Genomic DNA, 17,831 nt, shown 5'->3' with positions numbered 1-17,831 from the left:
AATGGCCTGTTCATGGTGGGCTCCTTTGTGGCACGATCAGGGCTAGGATCTAGGAGAATCCTTTCTCTACACCCTCTTTCAAATTTTGGCAAGGACAGATTAGAGTGAGTGTCGAGGAGGGTGGGCAGCACGATGGAATGGTTGGAAAAGAATTTCACGTGAAGCGCTGGGAATGTTTGGCCTTGGTCTTTCATTCTGTGAGGGTGAACTAGGAAAATATATGTGAGAACCAGGTCCACTTGCAGGGAAGCAAATTGCAGCTCAAGACTAGGAGCAGTTCAAAGACTTAAAGCCTCCCCACATCGGAAGTGACTGATACACACAGTAAATATTCACAATACCCCTTCTCTCAGGTATTCAGTCCTTGGTGGTGAGCTTGCCTGGATTAGGGTTTTCAAAGAGTCAGGTTTACTGCCTCTTCCTCCCTTCCTCTCTCCCTCCCCCCCTTTCTTCCTTCCTTTCTCTCTCTTTCTCCCTCCCTCCCTTCCTTTTGCCATATTCTATACCAGTATTTTTGAAACGAACATAAAAAATATAGGTCTAAACTGTGCAAAGTGTACTTAATCTTAAGTGTACAGCTGGGTGAATTTTCATATATTTTATAACTTTGTTATCCACCATCTAGATCAAAATACAGAACACTTCCAGCACCCCTCCTGCTTCTCCTTGCCCAATAATCCTTCTACTCCTAGGTAACCACTGTTTTGACTTCAATCACTACCAATTTGCACGTTCTTCAACTGAAGATAAAGTGTCATTTTTTACTTAATATTCTTCTTTAATTAGATTCATTTTTAAATAGCTTTCTATTTGATCTAAGAGATAACATCAATGAAATAATGGTCTGTTGTGACAGGCATTTTTCCTCCTAGCACACAGTGAAATACACACGGAAACACACACACACAGACACACGCCTATCAAAATGAAGAAGTTGCATTGACCCAGTGGACCACTTTTCGTTTCTCAGAAGCCACCGGATGATTTCTGAGGTCCTTTGCATCTGGTAGATTGTGATCGAGTAGCCACAAGTTCACGGAATGCCCTGTCAAAATCTTTTCTTTTCTTTTTTTTTTTTTAATTTTATTTATTTTTTTAAAAAAGATTTTATTTATTTATTTGACAGACAGAGATCACAAGTAGGCAGAGAGGCTGGCAGAGAGGAGGAAGCAGGCTCCCTGCTGAGCAGAGAGCTCGATGTGGGGCTCGATCCCAGGACCTGAGATCATGACCTGAGCCAAAGGCAGCGGCTTAACCCACTGAGCCACCCAGGCGCCCCCCTGTCAAAATCTTGATGCCGCCAGAGAGCCATCCTTGCATCCAGTGATACATCCACCTAAGACACTTGTTGGATACCTAACAATGACTCACAGAAGACTAAACCCCACTTTCGAATTGCACGTGGAAGTGGAAGAGTAAATCATTTCAGTACGTGTGTGATAACTGCTACAGTCAGTTAAGCATCGGCATACAGAGGCAGGGCGGTTTCCGGAGACAGGGCGGAGAGGAGAGGGTGGGTGGGCATTTTCCTGCGAAACCTCCGCCAGCCACCCCACTCGGATCACTTTGCGGCGGCACAGCGGCGGCAGGCAACCTCAGCCTTCCTTAGCAACCTGAACGCACCGCCCAGATGCCTTCCTATTGGCCTCCCGGAACGTGATGGGCAGCTCTGTAGTGCAATCCCAGCTCGCGGCCCCTGTCTCCGCGCTTACTCACGGGAGGGCTCGTAGGCGTTACCGCCCTCCCCAAGTGCCCCGCCCGTGCCCGAGCGGCTTGTGGCGCATGCGCGGCGGGTTGGGCTGTGTGCGGGGCCAGCGCGGAGCCGGAGCAGCCGCGGCGAAGCTTCTGGGCTCCGCTGAGATCGCCGTGCCCGCTCGTTGCCTCGGCCGCCGCTGCCTCAAGCCGTCGCCGCCGCCGGGTGAGCGGCTGCCTATTGTCCTTCTCGGTGGCGACGGTGCGGAGCTGCTCCGGCTGGGCCCGCGGGGGAGCCCCGGGCGCCGCACGGTGAGAGCGCAACTTAGTTGGCGGAGTTGGGGGAAGTTCTGTGATTTGGGGAGGGGTCGCGGGCGAGGCGCGCGGGCCCCTCCTCCTGCGGCCGCTCCTGGGGGCCGCGGCCGGGACCAGCGCCGGGAGGGGGGCGGGGCCGCGGGGCCAGGAGGGGCGGGCGGGGATGAAGGGGCGGCGGTGGGGGGCGCCCCGCGGCCCCCTCCTCCCCCTTGTCGCCCCCTCGCTCATTGTCTGCTCCGCCGCCGCGGCGCGCCTCCCAGCTCCCGCCGCCCGGCCTCGGGGTCGCCGCCGCTCCCGGCGCGGGGGGCGCGGCCGCGGCCGCGGGGGGCCCCTCGGGCGAAGACGACTCCCCCGGCGCCGGGAGCCGCGGCCCCTTCGAGGGTCCCTCCTGTTGCTGGGCTCCGCGAACAAGTGCTCGGGACGCGAGGGAGCAGCTCCCCCGGGCCGACGCGGACGGTAAACACTCCGGGCCGCGCCCGCCTTCGGGGGGCGCCTTCCGCGCCCATCTCCGGCCGCGCGGGTCGGGGCCGCGCCGCCGTAGGGGCCCCGCGCTGGGACTGTGCAGCGGGCTCAGCCCTCCACCGAGTTCAAGTGCAGCCATACTTTGAGACCAAACAAAACATTAACAAAACTTTTTTGGGGGGGGGGCTTACTTATACTATTTATTTATTTATTTATTTTTGCAAAGTCAACCAATATGAGAAGTTGAAAAGAAAATGGGGGAAAACCCTCAATTTTTCTTCCCCAGGAGACAGGATAGACGGATTTTTTTTTTTTTTTTTTTTTTTTTTTTTACTTTTGGGTGTTTTTTGTTGTTGTTGTTGTTTTGTTTTTTTGAAATACGTAGTTTTTAACAGCAAAATGATTTCATCAGTTTAAGTTTTTAAGCGTTACTGTGCACTGAGGAATTCACAATGAAAGTTGGATTGAGTAATATTTTGGTGTTCGTTCTCAGCTTTTACACTCCTGGGTGAAGTTATTTTTGGAGTTTATTGCCTCAGGCATATACAACTAAAGGAAAAAACAGTGTGTGTGTGTGTGTGTGTGTGTGTTTTTCTTATTCCAATACACCCCCTTCTGTTTTCTGAAGAAGCATCTTATTCTGTTTTTCTAAGCCGTTGGATCGCCCAGGTCAGAACAAACGGCTGCGTGCAGTTTTTGAAAGATGATTTTTTGCAAGTTTGTAAAGACGTTAAGATCAGCTGAGATGAATTCCTGTTCTGGTTCTTGTGTTGCTGGGTCTTGGGAGATTTTCAGGCTGCATGAAACACAAGTCTTGTCAGGTTGGGGTTCGATTCTAGTGAATTTGATTCACTTGGCTTATGATGTTGAAGACCCCCAAGTGAAACTAGCTTAAGTGTCAAGTTGGTAGTGGAACAGAATGACCCGAAGGTGTTAATACCCGTTTTTCATATCCCGTTGCCCTCTCTTAAATTAAAAAGAAAAATTTGAGAAATACTCTCTGTGTCAGTTTGATTGATTTCTCGTGTGAAATGAGTAATGCGGGGAAGTGTTCCTGGGTTTTGCTGGTTGGGTTGGCCTTGTTTTGCTTTGAAAAACCAACTTTCTTCACCTGATGAGGCTAAAGAAAAATGTCTTTATGGCATAAGCGCTGTACTTTTAAACTGTGACAGCAAGGTCACTTTTAGGAGTCACGGTTCTTGCCCTTACAGCTTTTCTTCCTGGTTGTGCAGTTGGGTATGCCTGTGTGGGATGATCCTGTGGATGAAGGTTGGCAGAGGTTGGAAGGGTTGTCAGGGAGCGACTTAATGTAAACAAATAGAACTGACAACAAAGCCTGACAGGCCAGTTGCTTTCCTTCTCTGAGCTGTGAAACCATGTTATACATACTGTTGTTTTAGGATTTCTCACACACTTCATTTATCTGCCTGACTGAGGGTAACTGTATACGTAGTATAAATGGACTCCTCCTCTAGTCCCTTAACTCTCTGAGGGCCGTGATGGGCCTTATTTCTTAGTTTTGTCCCCTCTTTGCCTGGAAGGACTCTTAACGCAGTGTAGGTGGTACACGTTTGAAATTGGTGACGTGTTTTGTACTAAGCTAGGGATAGTGCATGCAGAACCACCGACTCTGGGAACTTGTCCAGAATGACAGTTCACGTGCAGGTCTGTGATGAAATTTAGTTGACTTTAAAAGGATTTCAAACCTTTCTTTTTATCTGTTAATTACCCCTTGAAAAGAAGTGAAGTTTAAATAGAGCTCTGTGTGTTTTCACAATGTGGTTCTCATTTAATTTTCTCCATTTTCTGATGAAATGATTAAGACTGCCGGACAAATCATTTCATATCTCTGTCTTCTTTCATGAAGTGGAGAGGTAGCCCAGTTTTGAAGAATACACATTTTTTTGTAGCTGGGTACATTTGAGTTCTGATCCCCACACTTCCATTGACTAGTTGGGAGCCACGGAGCTTCTGTGTCCTTCCAAAAGGTGTAGTACCATACGTGCAGGGTTCTTTAGAATAACTGAAACCATGTGAGGTACTTAATAGTGTGACAGACATTAAGTAGGTCCTTTTTACCTGTAGCTGTAGCGATAATAATTTTGATAACTTTTTATATGATTTGAAGCAGTTTTAAAAGTCTGATGCTTCTGAGTTTAGTGGTTTAGCTATTTCTTTCATAAAGAAGGAATCCTTTTGAGAATTGAGTGTCTTCAGTTGAATGAATTTTTTCTTTTCTTTTTTTTTTTTTTTTTAAGGAGCTAGTTGAACTGAATGTTAATAGAAACTGTTACCTTCTCATTGACCTTAACAGGTGTTTGAGTGGAATTTGCGGAGTAGCTTGGTAGGGTATGACTATGCATTTATAGTGTTTAGGAAATGGTGAGAGATGGATTGTTTTCAACACTTGCAATAGGATATCCAAGTTATTTAGTCAGTTCCAGCTTTTGTACCTTATTTTACTTCAGTTATGAAAAATAATTGATAGGGATTATTACTACATTTTTCAAATTCATTTAAGATAGACCTAGACTGGGGGTTAATTCAGTGTTAGCACAGTTCAGTCATGTTAGCAAATTGCTCACTTCCCCTTCAAGCTAACACCTTTGAAGGTGCCACCGCTTGCGGAAGGAAGCAGTGATTTAAATCTGTTATACCAATTCAGTTTATACTACTTAGAGTACCAAATAGAAAAGATAGATTCTCGAACCTGTAATCAGGACATTTCTGTGTATTGAATCTCATGTTTCCATTAGTCTTCTTATAAAATGAGAATACAAAGTTAGACATGGAGGGTTATATAGTAAACCTTTAAAAATTTTATCTGATTTGACTCACAGATGGAAGAGAAAACATACCTGACAAAGCTAGATGAATACATTTGGACTTTTGGATAAGCCTTTCTTTTAAAGTTAATACTTATGTGCACTTGAATAGATTCGGTTATTACTGATGGGGACAGGGTCCACTTGGAAGCTGTGCTCCTGAGTCCTTGTCCGCTTGTCTTACCACTGTAAATGAGGCGGGGGGTGGGGGGAGATGTTAGTGGAAGGAATTTTTATTTCCTTCATAGGTCCTCCCATTTATGATCTTGAAATCCACCTGTGGGTTGATTGGGGCATAATAAAGAGAAGATGAACAGATAACCCGTTTTGTTAGCCCGTGCTGGGAGGATAGACCACCTGCTCTTGTGATACCCGTGATTGTATGAATATTTATGTGGAGCAGTGGTTGATTTCCCTTTTTACCTCTTCAGAGCTCTGTTCAGAGCCTGGAAAATGTGGATATCGGTATGTTTCTGTGATGTGGGTATTGGGGTGGGAAAAAGGAGGAACTGTGAGGAATTAACCATTTATGTCACTCTGTAGGCTCTTCTTGTGGAAACCATGCTTTTGAATTTTCACTTCTGATAGTATCATAAGCCTGTATTTTGCCATAGCCCCACCATCTAAAATGGCCAGTTATTCCTGAATGGTTAGATATTGAGTAGGTATGTCACATGGTAGTTAATTTCCCTTTTAGACAAGTAAAGATGTTAAGTTAGGGAAAAGCACGTAGGAGTTATGTAAAGAATTTCATAGAACCCAAGATGATTCTCTGATGGTGATCTCTACTAAAAACAGGTGGTATGGAGCCACATGTCTGACTTCACAATCAGACTTTGCCATTTATTGACTGTGTGTCCTTGAGCAAGCCACTTAGTCTGTCTCAAACATAAGATCCTTGTAAACTAAAAACAAATTTAATATTAATCATCTCTTATCACTTACTACTGTTATGAGAAACAAATAAGGTAAAATACCATACCAGTGCTAAGCCATTTTGTAAATTTATTGGTTGACTGCTGGTTTGGGGAAAATTCAAATCCTGGTTGAAATGAGAAAAACATCCAATTATGTCGGTTTTTCTTTCTTTCTTTTTTAATAAAAGATAATTAAAATATGCTATAATTATTGTCATTCTCCTTGCTTGGGAAAATTGATATGTTTTACCTTGGCTCTTCTCCGTTTTCCTTTTATTACATATTTGTCATGGAGTACTTTTCTAAACTCTAAAGAAATTTCAGTTCACAGTGCTTGCTGTTAGACCCAAGTTACTGTGAAATCACAGGAACTGACGGTAGATGCCAGTTCTTGAAGTCAGGTTAAACCACAATAAACAGCAAACAAAGAATGTCAGAATATTTTGAGAGTACAAAACAAGCTAGTTTAGTTGTCTGGTGTTTACTGACTCATTTTCTAAAATAATTTTTTTAAATTGGTTTACTCAGATCGGGAGTGTGCCTTATCTGTGCCAGATGTTACACTCTGTGTCTTACCTACACTTCTTATTTAATTTTGGGGAAAAAAAAAAGATACAAGGCAGGCATTACTAAGCTGTTCAAGTATGGGGAAACAGCCCCCAAAGTGATTTTATAGTGATCACATAGGTCTTAAATTAAAATTTGAACTCCAATAATTCTGGCTCCACAGGTGAGGTTTTTTCACAATATTGATGTTATCACCTGGAAAGAGTACACTTTTAAAATAAATCAAGTTTATTGAAATACTATTTATATGATAAAATGTGCCCATTTTAAGCATATAGCATTTGATGAGTTTTGTCAGGTGTATCCATGTAGGTAACAGCAAAATCAAAGTAGGGAGCATTTCCATCATTCCAGAAAAATTCCCTTGCAACTCTGGCCAGTTTCTCCCCTCAACCCTCACTGCATTGCTTGCCTCACTATAGGCAGCCCCTAGTCTGCTTTCTGTAGTTTTGTCTACATGAGGGGTCCTCAAACTATAGCCCTCAGGCCAAATCTGGCCTACTGCCTCAATTTTTTTTTTTTTTAAGATTTATTTATTTGACAGACAGAGATCACAAGTAGGCAGAGAGGCAGACAGAGAGAGAGGAGGAAGCAGGCTCCCTGCTGAGCAGAGAGCCCGATGCGGGGCTCGATCCCAGGACCCTGGGATCATGACCTGAGCTGAAAGCAGAGGCTTTAACCCACTGAGCCACCCAGGCGCCCCTACTGCCTCATTTTGTGAATAAAGTTTTATTGGGACATCGCAGTGCTCATTTGTGTGTGGCTGATTTGGTGCTGCAGCAACAGTAGAGTAGTTGCCCACAAAGCCACACATTATTTACTGTCTGGACTTTTACAGAAAACGTTTGCTGATCTTTGTGTTTTTACATAACCAAGTGCAGTGGTTACATCTAAGAAAAGTAGCAGCAGCATTCAGTGCAGATTCAACTTTTCCCATTTATCTTGCAAATCTCTTTTTATAGTTGGTTTCAGAATTTTTTAACCAGGGCAAAATAAGGATTTACTCAGTACATTGTTGTCTCTTTAGCCTTTATTTTCTCATTTTAATGTATAATTTATACGCAGTAAAAATTAGTAGCATTCTGTGAGTTTTGACAGATATATTCACATAACCACTATTTCAGTGAAGATATGTATGGAATGGTTCCTTTATCTCCCAAACCAAATTCTTCTAAACTCCTCTGTAGTCAACCCATTTTTGACTCTCAGACCCAGACACTATTGATCTGTTTTCTTTCTCCATGGTTTTTTGCCTTTTGAAAATGTCATGCAAATGGACTCATACTCATACATAATGTAGGCTGTTTTGCTTTTTCCCCCATTTGCCTGGTGACTAGTGATGTTAAGCATCCTTTCATGTGATTATTTGCCATTCTTTGGTAATGTGTCTGCTCAAATCTTTTACTCATTAAAATACTGAATTGTTTGCTTTATTATTGAGTTTTGAAAGTTCTTTCGAGAGAGCGTGAGAGCAGGGCTTGGGGGAGGGGGTGAGGAAAGGGAGGGGCAGAGTGAGAGACAGTCTTAAGCAGACTCAAAGAGCCCCATGCAGGGCTTGATCTCACCACCCTGAGATCACCTGAGCCAAAACCAAGAGTTGAATGCTAAACTGACTGGGCCATCAGGCTCCCTGAGAGTTCTGCATATATATTCTAGAATTAGATATGTGATTATTGTTTGCAAATACTTTCTCCTGTTCTGTGGCTTATCTTTTTTTTCTCTTAATGTCTTATGAAGAGCAGTTCTTACTTACGATAATGAAGTTTTTTTTCTTTTATGATCATGTTTTTGGTGTAATATCTGAGAAGTCTTTGCCTGTCCTAAACAAAAAGACTTTCCATGTACTTTCTCCCAGGAGTTTTATACTTTAAAATTTTACATTTAGGTTTATGATTCACTTTGAGTTAATTTTTCTAAATGGCTCAAGGTATGGATTGAGATCTATTTTTTTGCTTTTAGATGAATAGTAGTTCCAGCAACTTTTTTTTTTTTTTTTTTAAGGATTTTATTTTCTTGTTTGAGAGAGCATGTGTGCGAGTGGAGGAAGGGTCAGAGGGCAAGGAATGAGAGACTCTCAAGCAGACTCCCTCCCACTTCGTACAGAGTACGAAGCCCTGTACGGGACACCATCTCATGACCCTGAGATCATGACCTGAGCTGAAATCAAGTGTTGGACGCTTAATCGACAGCCAGCCAGGTGCCCCAGCCCCGCTGTTTGGAAAGACTTTCTCCATTGTATTACCTTTGTTGAAAGTCAGTTGGTCATATATACCCGTGGGTCTGTTTTAGATTCTGTGTTGTGTTACGTTGATCTGAGTCATTTCACCATTACCACACTGTTGATTACTATAGGTTATAGTAAGTCTTGAAATCAGGTCATGTGGTTTCTGTAATTGTGTTACTTTTTCAGAAATGTTTTTGAGTGTTCTAGTTGATTTGCCTTCCCAGGTACATTTTAGAATGAGCTTGTTGATCTCTGTAATCTTGCAGGGATTTTTGATTGGCATTGCATTGAATCTGTAAATTGGGAGAATTGACGTATTGAGCCATGAATATGGTATATCCCCAGACTGTTTTTCGATATTTTCATTTGTGTTTTTCAGTAATTGGGTCTTTGCATATGTTTTATAAGATTCATAAATGTATCATGTTTTCTGGTGCTGTTGTAAATGATGCTTCTAAAATTTCAATTTCTAGTTGTTCATTGCTAGTATATAGAAATGGGATTGAATTTCATATGCCAGCCTTGTATCTTATGACCTTGCTAGGCTCAGTTTTAGTTCTAGAAGCCTTTTTGTAGACTCCTTGAGATCTTCTACATGGATAATAGTATCATCAGCAAATATAGGTAGTTTGATTTTTTCCTTTTCAGTTTGTATGTTTTTTATTTCTTGCTTTATTGAACTGGCTAGGACCCCCAGTATGATGCTGAGTAGGAGTTTTAAAAGTGGACATCCTAAAAAAAAAAAAAAAAAAAAAAAAAGTGGACATCCTTTCCTCATGTTGGGGAGCAGAAAACATTCAGTATTTCACCATAAATCTGTTATAGGCGTACTCTAGAGAGAATGTGGGTTCAGTTCCAGACCACTGAAATAAAGTGTGTATCATAGTAAAGCAAGTCAAATTAATTTTTTAGATTAATTTTTTTTTTTTAAAGATTTTATTTGTCAGAGAGAGAGAGAGATTGAGAGCGAGCATGCGCACAAGCAGGGGAAGTGGTGGGCAGAGGGAGAGGGCTCCCTGCTGAACAAGGAACCTGGCGTGGGACCCAGTCCCAGTACCCTGGGATCACGACCCTAAGCCAAAGGCAGACGCACAAATGAACCACCCAGTCGTCCCAATTTTTTGGTTTTCTATTACATGTAAAAGCTATGTATATACTGTAGTCTATTAAGTGTTTAAAAGCATTCTGTTTTTAAAAATGTACATACCCTAATTAGAAATTTTTGATTGCTAAAAAATATTGACCGTAATCTGAGTTTTCAGTGATTTGTAATCACCAATCACATACAATCACAATGCACAAGTTTGAAATATTACTGCAAGATTTACGAAAATGTGACAAAGACACAAAGTGAAGAAAATGCTGTTGGAAAAGTGGCTCTGAGAGACTTGGCTCGATGCAGGGTGGCCACAAACCTTCAGTTTGTAAACAATGCAGTATCTGTGAAGTAAGATAAAACAACATATGCCTGTATTTATAGTTAGTTTTTTTTAATGTGTCCTTTATTAAGTTGACGTTCTTACCTGTTTCTAGTTTGTGGAGACTTTTTATCATAAATGGATATTGAATGTTACCAAAGGCTTTCTCTGCATCTTTTGGGACGATCATTTATTTTTTCTTCTTTATTGATGTCTGATTTTGGAACTTTGAACTAGCCTTGTATTCTTGTGATGATCCTGGGTTGGTCATGCTGTTTTCTTTATACTTGTTGGATTCAATTGGCTACTGAATCTTTTTTATTTCTTCCATTTGTCTCCTATTTAAGTTCATTAAAAAATTCTTGATTATATATATAAGAGTCAGCAGTTAAGGTTTCTGTTAATCCCATTAAATTTGTTTCTGTGGCCTGATTTTATTTTGGATCAAGTTTTCTTCTTTTTATATCTACTAATTTCTTCTTGGACTCTGGACATGGTGAATTTTAAGTTTTGATTGCCGGATTTTGCTCTTTTAAAGCAGGATTTCTCAACCTTGATCTTACATTTTGGGCCAGGTAATTCTCTGTTTGGGGGCTGTCCTGTGCTTTGTAGGGTGTTTAGCCTAATTCCTCTCCTACTAGATGCCAATTGCAGTAACTAAAATTGTCTCCAGACACACTGAAAGTCACCTGGCAGGGAGTAGAAATCATCCCTAATATGAGAGGCACTGCTTTAAAGAGGGTTGGATTTTGTTTTTGCAGGTTAAGTTATTTGCATGATACTTCTTAGGCTTATTCCTGAACTTTGTAGGATTGGTCTAGTGTTGCTTTTACTCTAAGACTTTTTTCACTCCACTAATTAATCATGAAGCCTCCAGTTTCCACTGAAAAATTGGATGTTCTCCTCCCTGACTGGTCAGAATATGAACGTCTGCCAGCCCTGTGCCAACTCTGGGATTATTTAGCTTATGGTTCTTGGGCCATTCTTTGCCTGCAGCCATAGATTTTTCAGTATGCATGTATAGGTTACTGTTCAGTATCAGACTCAAGGAGGCTTCTCTCTGCTGAATTTTGAGATTCCTTCGCCTTCACAAACTCTTAGGTCTTACTTCGCAGCCTGACAAAACTGCCAGGCTTTGCTCAGAATCGTCCCCGTTGAGCCGTGCTCGAGCGCGCTGCAGGCTGAGAAAGCTGGTTGTGGGGCTCGGCTCATCTCTCCCCTTCTGTTAGGAATTGCAGCCCTTTGCTCCTGTTGTCCAGTGTCTAAAAGATGTTGCCTTATATATTTGGTCTGTTTTTCTAGTTGTTGGAGGGGGTGTTGGCAGGATAAGTCTGGATCCAGTTACTCCATCATGGTTGGAAGCTGAAGTCTCTTTAAAGACTGTATCGGTGGTGCTGAAAGTCTTATTACAGGATTCTTCAAATATTGGGGGGGTATAAATGTCTGCTGTCTGTAGCTCAGCCCTTATTTGGTGGGGAATACCGAAATGTAGATATCTTCCAGGTGAGGAGGGGCATACGTAGTGCATACGTAAGATTAATCACAGATGGGAAAAACTCGCGTGATGAACAAAAAGAGAAAGAATCGCTGTGGCCTGGTATTTTCAAACAAATGCATTCTTTGACATGCTTGTTCTTTATGCTTCAGTTTTATGGCACTTAGTATTGGAAGAGGACTGGTTCTTTCAGATGGCGTTTGGCATTTGCTATGTGGCTTTACGGAGCTCGGTTTTCTCTTCTGTAAAATGGGCATGTAACATCCTTGTCTGCTTTGTTGATTTAGCCAGCACATTTGGGTGCCTTCTGTATGTAAGGTCCTGTTCCAGGTGATGGGGATTCAGTGAAAATAAGAGACGGCTGTTGCCACCAAGGAACTGACATTCTAGTAAAGGAAAAAGAAGGTAGACAAGTGATGGGGGCACCAGGGTGGCTCAGTGGGTGAAGCGTTTGCCTTCGGTTCAGTTCATGATCCCAGGGTCCTGAGATTGAGCCCCGGGTTGGGCTCCTTGCTTGGCTGGGAGTGTTCCTCTCCCCTCCTTCCGTCTCATGCTCTGTCTCGCTATCTCTGTCGCTGTCTCCGCCTCCCTCTCAAATAAATACAATCTTTAAAAAAAAAAAAGATAAACCAATGAACAGGTTTTTGGATGTCTGGGGTGGATGATTTTAGGAAGAATGTGAAGAGTATTAGCAGAAGTTGGCGTGGTCAAACGACCTTCTGGAAGAGGTGAGATTTGAGTAGAGACCTGAGCCAAGTAAGGGGAGCAGAGCAAGCCACCTGGAGATGCCTGGGTGTTCCAGGCAGAAGGAACGTCAGGGACGAAGAGCTTCAGGTGGGAGTAAGCACAGGAGGTTGGTGGGCTGGAATGGGGTGAGGAAGGGGAACCGAGGGAGATAATCTATAGGAGGCATAGGGCACATCACATAGGCTTTTAAGGATGACAAGAAGTCACTGAAAGGTTTGAGGAAGGAATAACAAGAGCTGATTTGGGTTTTTAAAAGTTTCACTGTGGGGGTGCCTGGGTAGCTCAGCGGGTTAAAGCCTCTGCCTTCGGCTCAGATCATGATCCCAGGGTCCTGGGATCGAGCCCCACATCAGGCTCTCTGCTCACCAGGGAGCCTGCTTCCCCTTCTTTCTCTCTGCCTGCCCCTCTGCCTATTTGTGATCTCTGCCTGTCAAATAAATAAATAAAATCGTTAAAAAAAAAAAGTTTCACTGTGCATGTAAGGAACAGGAGTGGAAACAGGGCGACCAAGAATTTTGTAGTAGTTCACTCTGGAGAAAGAAGATGGTAGCTTGGGTTAGGGTAGCAGCAGTGCAAGTGGTGAGGAGTGGTTGGAATCAGTGTACATTGTGAAGCGAGAACTGATAGGATTCTTTATGGATTGAAAAAGGGTTTTGAAGGGAAGAAACCAATCCAGGATGGTTCCCAGGTGTTTTCCTTGAACAACTGGGTGAACGGTGCTATGGTTTCCTGAGGGGTTGAGGTGAGGATGTGAGTGAGTTAGCTGGGAGGAAGAAATTGTTTTTTCTCTTTCTCCGATGTGCCAAGTTTTAGATCTGTGAGATTTTAAATGAAGGTGTCAGTAAGTAATTGGGTATGCAAATCTGGAGATTGGGAATGAAGTTTGCACTGGATGTAAGAATTAGAGAACCATAGATAGAAAAGGGGGGGTGGTTATTGTGAGAATTAGGGATATGTAAACCTCTGGCACATGTCAGGGTCACATGGCATGGTAGCTAGTAATAATCATGACCATGGTAACCAGCGACAACAACTGGGTTTATCTAGGGGGGCTACCAATAAGTGAAGGAAGAAGGTAGTGTTCTGAAAACAGTACCTCGCCTATTAAATCCAAGTGAGTTAGGACTGTAAACACGGTGAAAACTGTTCTCTGAGCATGAGAAAAATATTATTAGTGAAATCTGTTGTACATTTTCAATCTCTGAGTACAGCTGTGATTTTTAATGTGATGCAGGGGTGTCATTTGTATATTTCGCATATACATAATAACGAGTCTGGAGGGAGGCTATTGCAAATTGTTTAGTTGTGTTCAAGGAGATGATAGGCTATTTCTTACTTTCTATGTGTTTTGCAAATTATATATTTTTCTTTAGTCTTTTTTTTTTTTTTTTTTTTTTAAAGTAAATGCTATCCCCTTATGTGGGGCTGGAATGCACAGCCCTGAGGTCAAGAGTCACACACACACTGCCGACTGAGCCAGCGAGGCACCCTGATCTTATTTTTAATAAAGGCAGTTAGTGTTTTCGGAGAGTCCTCAGTTGATGAGCTTCTGGGTAGATGAGTTTCATTTGTTTGCAATTGCTAAACACTACTTCTTCCCATAGCTGGGTCTTTGACTGTGGTCTGTTGTCTTAAAAATTTGAGCCCTTGATCACAGGAGGCCATCAGGTAACAGAGTAGTTGGTGGTTTTGATATGGGTCCGTAACAGCTCCTGGGAAATTGTTAGCACATGTTCTCCCCACCTGGCTGGATGGGGCACAGTTTTGTTCAAAGGGGACATTATTATTCAGCACTTGAAATTTGCTGCATAGATCCCTTGAGATAAATTGAACTGAGCATGATATATTTTTTTAAAAATCTGAATTACACTGTCAACATTAACTTAATTCTTTAGAAGTATTCCTTTTCTTAGGTGATAATGCTAAAGGGATAGCTGTGTCGGGCTTTTTGCAAATTTGATATTTTCTGTAATTCGTCAATCAGTTCTAAAAACACTCTTTGTCATTTGTACCCACGGTACCTGGTCTTGCCAGTTGAGTTCTGCTTTGTCCAAAGTAGGTGTGTTTCTGGAGTGGGAGAAGGTAGGCCCAGTGTGGCATTGCATGGAAATAATTTGTGTTACCTTTTACAAGCTGGAAGAAAATGTTTTTTTTTGCCCCTCGGGCACTTTGTACATATCTTGGCTGGGCTAAGAATACAAAGGATCTCTGGGCCTGACCTTGCAGTTTGGGAATTATTTAGGGAAAAATGTGGCAACAGAAGTTGAGAACTGGAGTTCTAATTGTTCATTTGGTCACATGAGGCCTTTGGGGCCTGGCTGAGGTGCTTTCTCTGTTGGGGGATTAAGGATCTATATGGGTCAGTGGACAGGAATGACCAAAGCTTTTGCCTCGGCCCTCCTGCTAAAATGGTGGTGTATGTGTGCCTGGTGCAGGGGATAGTGTGTTTTTAAAAGGCTAATGCAGTCTAGAAAGATCTTTCAAGGCAGGCTGGTTCCTAAGAAGTGTTTTCTAAAAAAGTGAAGTTACTAAAAGACAAAACTTTTATATACTATCTATGTATTGTGTGTTCCTTTATATTCTTATTTCCTTACAGGAACCCCATAAGGTAGGTATTATTCCCTCCCCCTGAACCTTTTTTGATGAAAAAATGGGGGTTCAGAGATATTACTTTGCCCTTTTCAGGTCAGTGAACTATAATTTTCATCTAATACTTTGTGACTATAAACATACTTTAGTTTTATTATATATGCCTTAAGTCATTTTTTAAAAAAAATTCTGATATAATTATATCCAGAATAACCAGCTGAAAATTCCATCTTGTTCATGTTGTAAATAGAAAATCATTGTGGTCTGCTCTTAGAATTTTCCTAGAATCCTTAAAAACATGCTGAGCTTCCATATTTGTGCCTTGAAAGTAGCAGAAACTTAACCAGTGTTTTACTTTGCATGCAGGAGTTTTGTGGATCAACATTAATAATTAACATTTATACACTCCTTCACGTCTTCAAAGTGTTTTACAAACAGTTAATTAGTTTATGTTTAATCTATATTGGAAGTTGAAAAACCAGTTTTTTAGGTTCATTTCAGCAGTACAGAAGTGTTCAGGTTGGGTGATAAGGAGTAAGTCTTCAGTGAGAAAAATGCAGGTATTTTACTGTATAGTCTGTGAAACATCTTTCCTCAGTCCCCTTGCTCTGTGCCCACATCAGCTTCTGTTAAATGTGTTTTTTGGGTGTCCATCTCCTGCTTACTGCAGAGGAATGGAATTATGTGGACTGAAAGAGGGTCCAGGGTGGTCGGGGAAAGACCTGGGTGACTCAGTGAACTGTGCTGCACGTTTCTTTTCTGTAGTCCTTTAAATGTGAACTGTCCTCACTTAATTCCTGCGGGGGCTTTGAGGGACGGGAAGAGGTTGGCCCAGAGACTCTGGCAGATGAACAGAGTCGTTATCTGTGTTAATTTCTGGGAAAAGTTCTTTTCTTTTTCACTCCGGGCTCAGGAGATAATAACCCTGTAACTGAATACTTGCTGGATCCTTCACTACCACTCGTCACTTGATTCCATCCCCTCTCCCCTCCACCCCCAACAAAATGGCTTTTCCTTGGCAAGGTTGTGTAGTGGGGAAAAGACTGGGCAGGAGCCGAGACCCAGTTCAGCTGCATCTCTGTTGCATAACTAGCAGGGCCACCTTAAGCGGGGTTACTGCTTTCTTCTGCCCCTGAGTTCTTCTGTTCGCTGAAATAGTGTGTTAACCTTTCGTTGAGGGCTGTGAGGGTGCGGAGGGGCATGTGAAACTCAGGCTCTCGGATATGGGGGGCCGGAGGATATTTAACATCAGTGAGGGTTCTTCAAAGTTGCAGTGACTTCTTCCTTCCTACTTCGGGTGAAATAATTAAATTATTTTCTTGCTATTGTTGTCAGCCACATTACTGCACTTCAGATATCTCTTTTCCTAATACAGAGCAATAAATAGAACCATTTGATAAATATTTGGTCTGGGTGATTTCCTAAGACAGGATGTGCAAGTTCCCTTTCATTGCTGTGGAATGGCCCAGCCGTTCAGAGGCACCTCTTCGTGAATCTTTGTCTCGATGACCTTGTCAGGGAAACCTTAGTATGGAATGGCAGAAAGGAGAATTCTGAGAGCTTGGATGTGTATTTGATTAAATTTTTATCATCAGTGGGAATCTGTTCTTTTAAAGAGGCCAACAGATAGGAATGGCCTTGAACTTTCCCTCTGCCAAATAGTGGTGTTTTCACGTCTTTGTCTTTTCCCCTTTCCTTTCCTTCTGGAAAATCTGAAAACCTAAAGTTACGGTAAATTGGCTTTTGAACCTTTTTGTAACATTGGATATACCCAGGTTTAAACTTCAACCTTTTCCACCAAGATTTCTGGTAACTTGGAACGTTGTATAGCTGGACCTTGAATAATGCTAGATGTGTGCTTTGACTAACTGGGACTGACTTAAATACTTAGAGCCACTCTTGTTTTCAGGGATGGCTACAGGTGATATTTTTTTTTACGTTTCGAATAAGGAGCCCTTTGTTTTTGTTTCTGAGAATTTATTTATTTATTTGACAGATACCGCAAGCAGGGGGAGTGCCGACGAAGGGAGAGGGAGAAGCTGGCTTGCTGCTGAGCGGGGAGCCAGACTTGGGGTTCAATCCCTGGGCCTTGGGATCATGACCTGAGTTGAAGGCAGACACCTAACTGAGACGCCCAGGCGCCCTCTGAGACCTTTGTTTTTTTGGCCTGGACAAGTTATGTATATAAATTAGAAAAGATGGACGCTTTCTGGAAACATGTAGTTGGTTAGAGCAATATCGTAAAGGACAGACATAAATGTTTTGTTTTCTTTTTTTCTAAAACACTGTGCCAGCAACCTGGACAAATGATTGTTTTTCCCGTTCATATTAAGTATCTTGGGTTCTTCTGTTTCCTGTCACCTCTTTAATGTTTCTTTCTTTCTTTTTTTTAAATTAGAGAGGGAGGGGCAGTGGGGATAGGGAGAGAGAAAGATCCCAAGCAGCCTCCATTCCCAGCTTGGAGCCCGACATTGCGGCTTGATCTCACAACCTCAAGATCCTAACCTGAGCCTAAATCGAGAGTCAGTTGCTTAACCGACTGAGCCACTCAGGTGCCCCATTTCTTTAACTTTTCCATTA

At 42.4% G+C, this 17,831-nt stretch overlaps 1 protein-coding gene across 7 annotated transcripts in view; it reads left to right on the top strand.

The window, feature by feature from the left end:
• The first annotated feature begins 1,913 nt into the window (after positions 1–1,913).
• AKAP13 (A-kinase anchoring protein 13) overlaps positions 1,914–17,831 on the top strand; it is a 322,148-nt gene continuing 306,230 nt past the window's right edge. For all 7 annotated transcript variants that reach the window (XM_059371621.1, XM_059371619.1, XM_059371618.1 and 4 more), the window contains exon 1: positions 1,914–2,004. The gene's annotated coding sequence lies outside the window, so the exon portion shown is untranslated. The remainder of the gene's footprint in view (positions 2,005–17,831) is intronic.

Source organism: Mustela nigripes, chromosome 13 (genome assembly GCF_022355385.1).
Source record: "Mustela nigripes isolate SB6536 chromosome 13, MUSNIG.SB6536, whole genome shotgun sequence".
NCBI classification, from domain to species: Eukaryota; Metazoa; Chordata; class Mammalia; order Carnivora; family Mustelidae; genus Mustela; species Mustela nigripes.
Note: the sequence above shows the minus strand (reverse complement) of the source record. Positions and strands in the feature narration are given on the sequence as shown.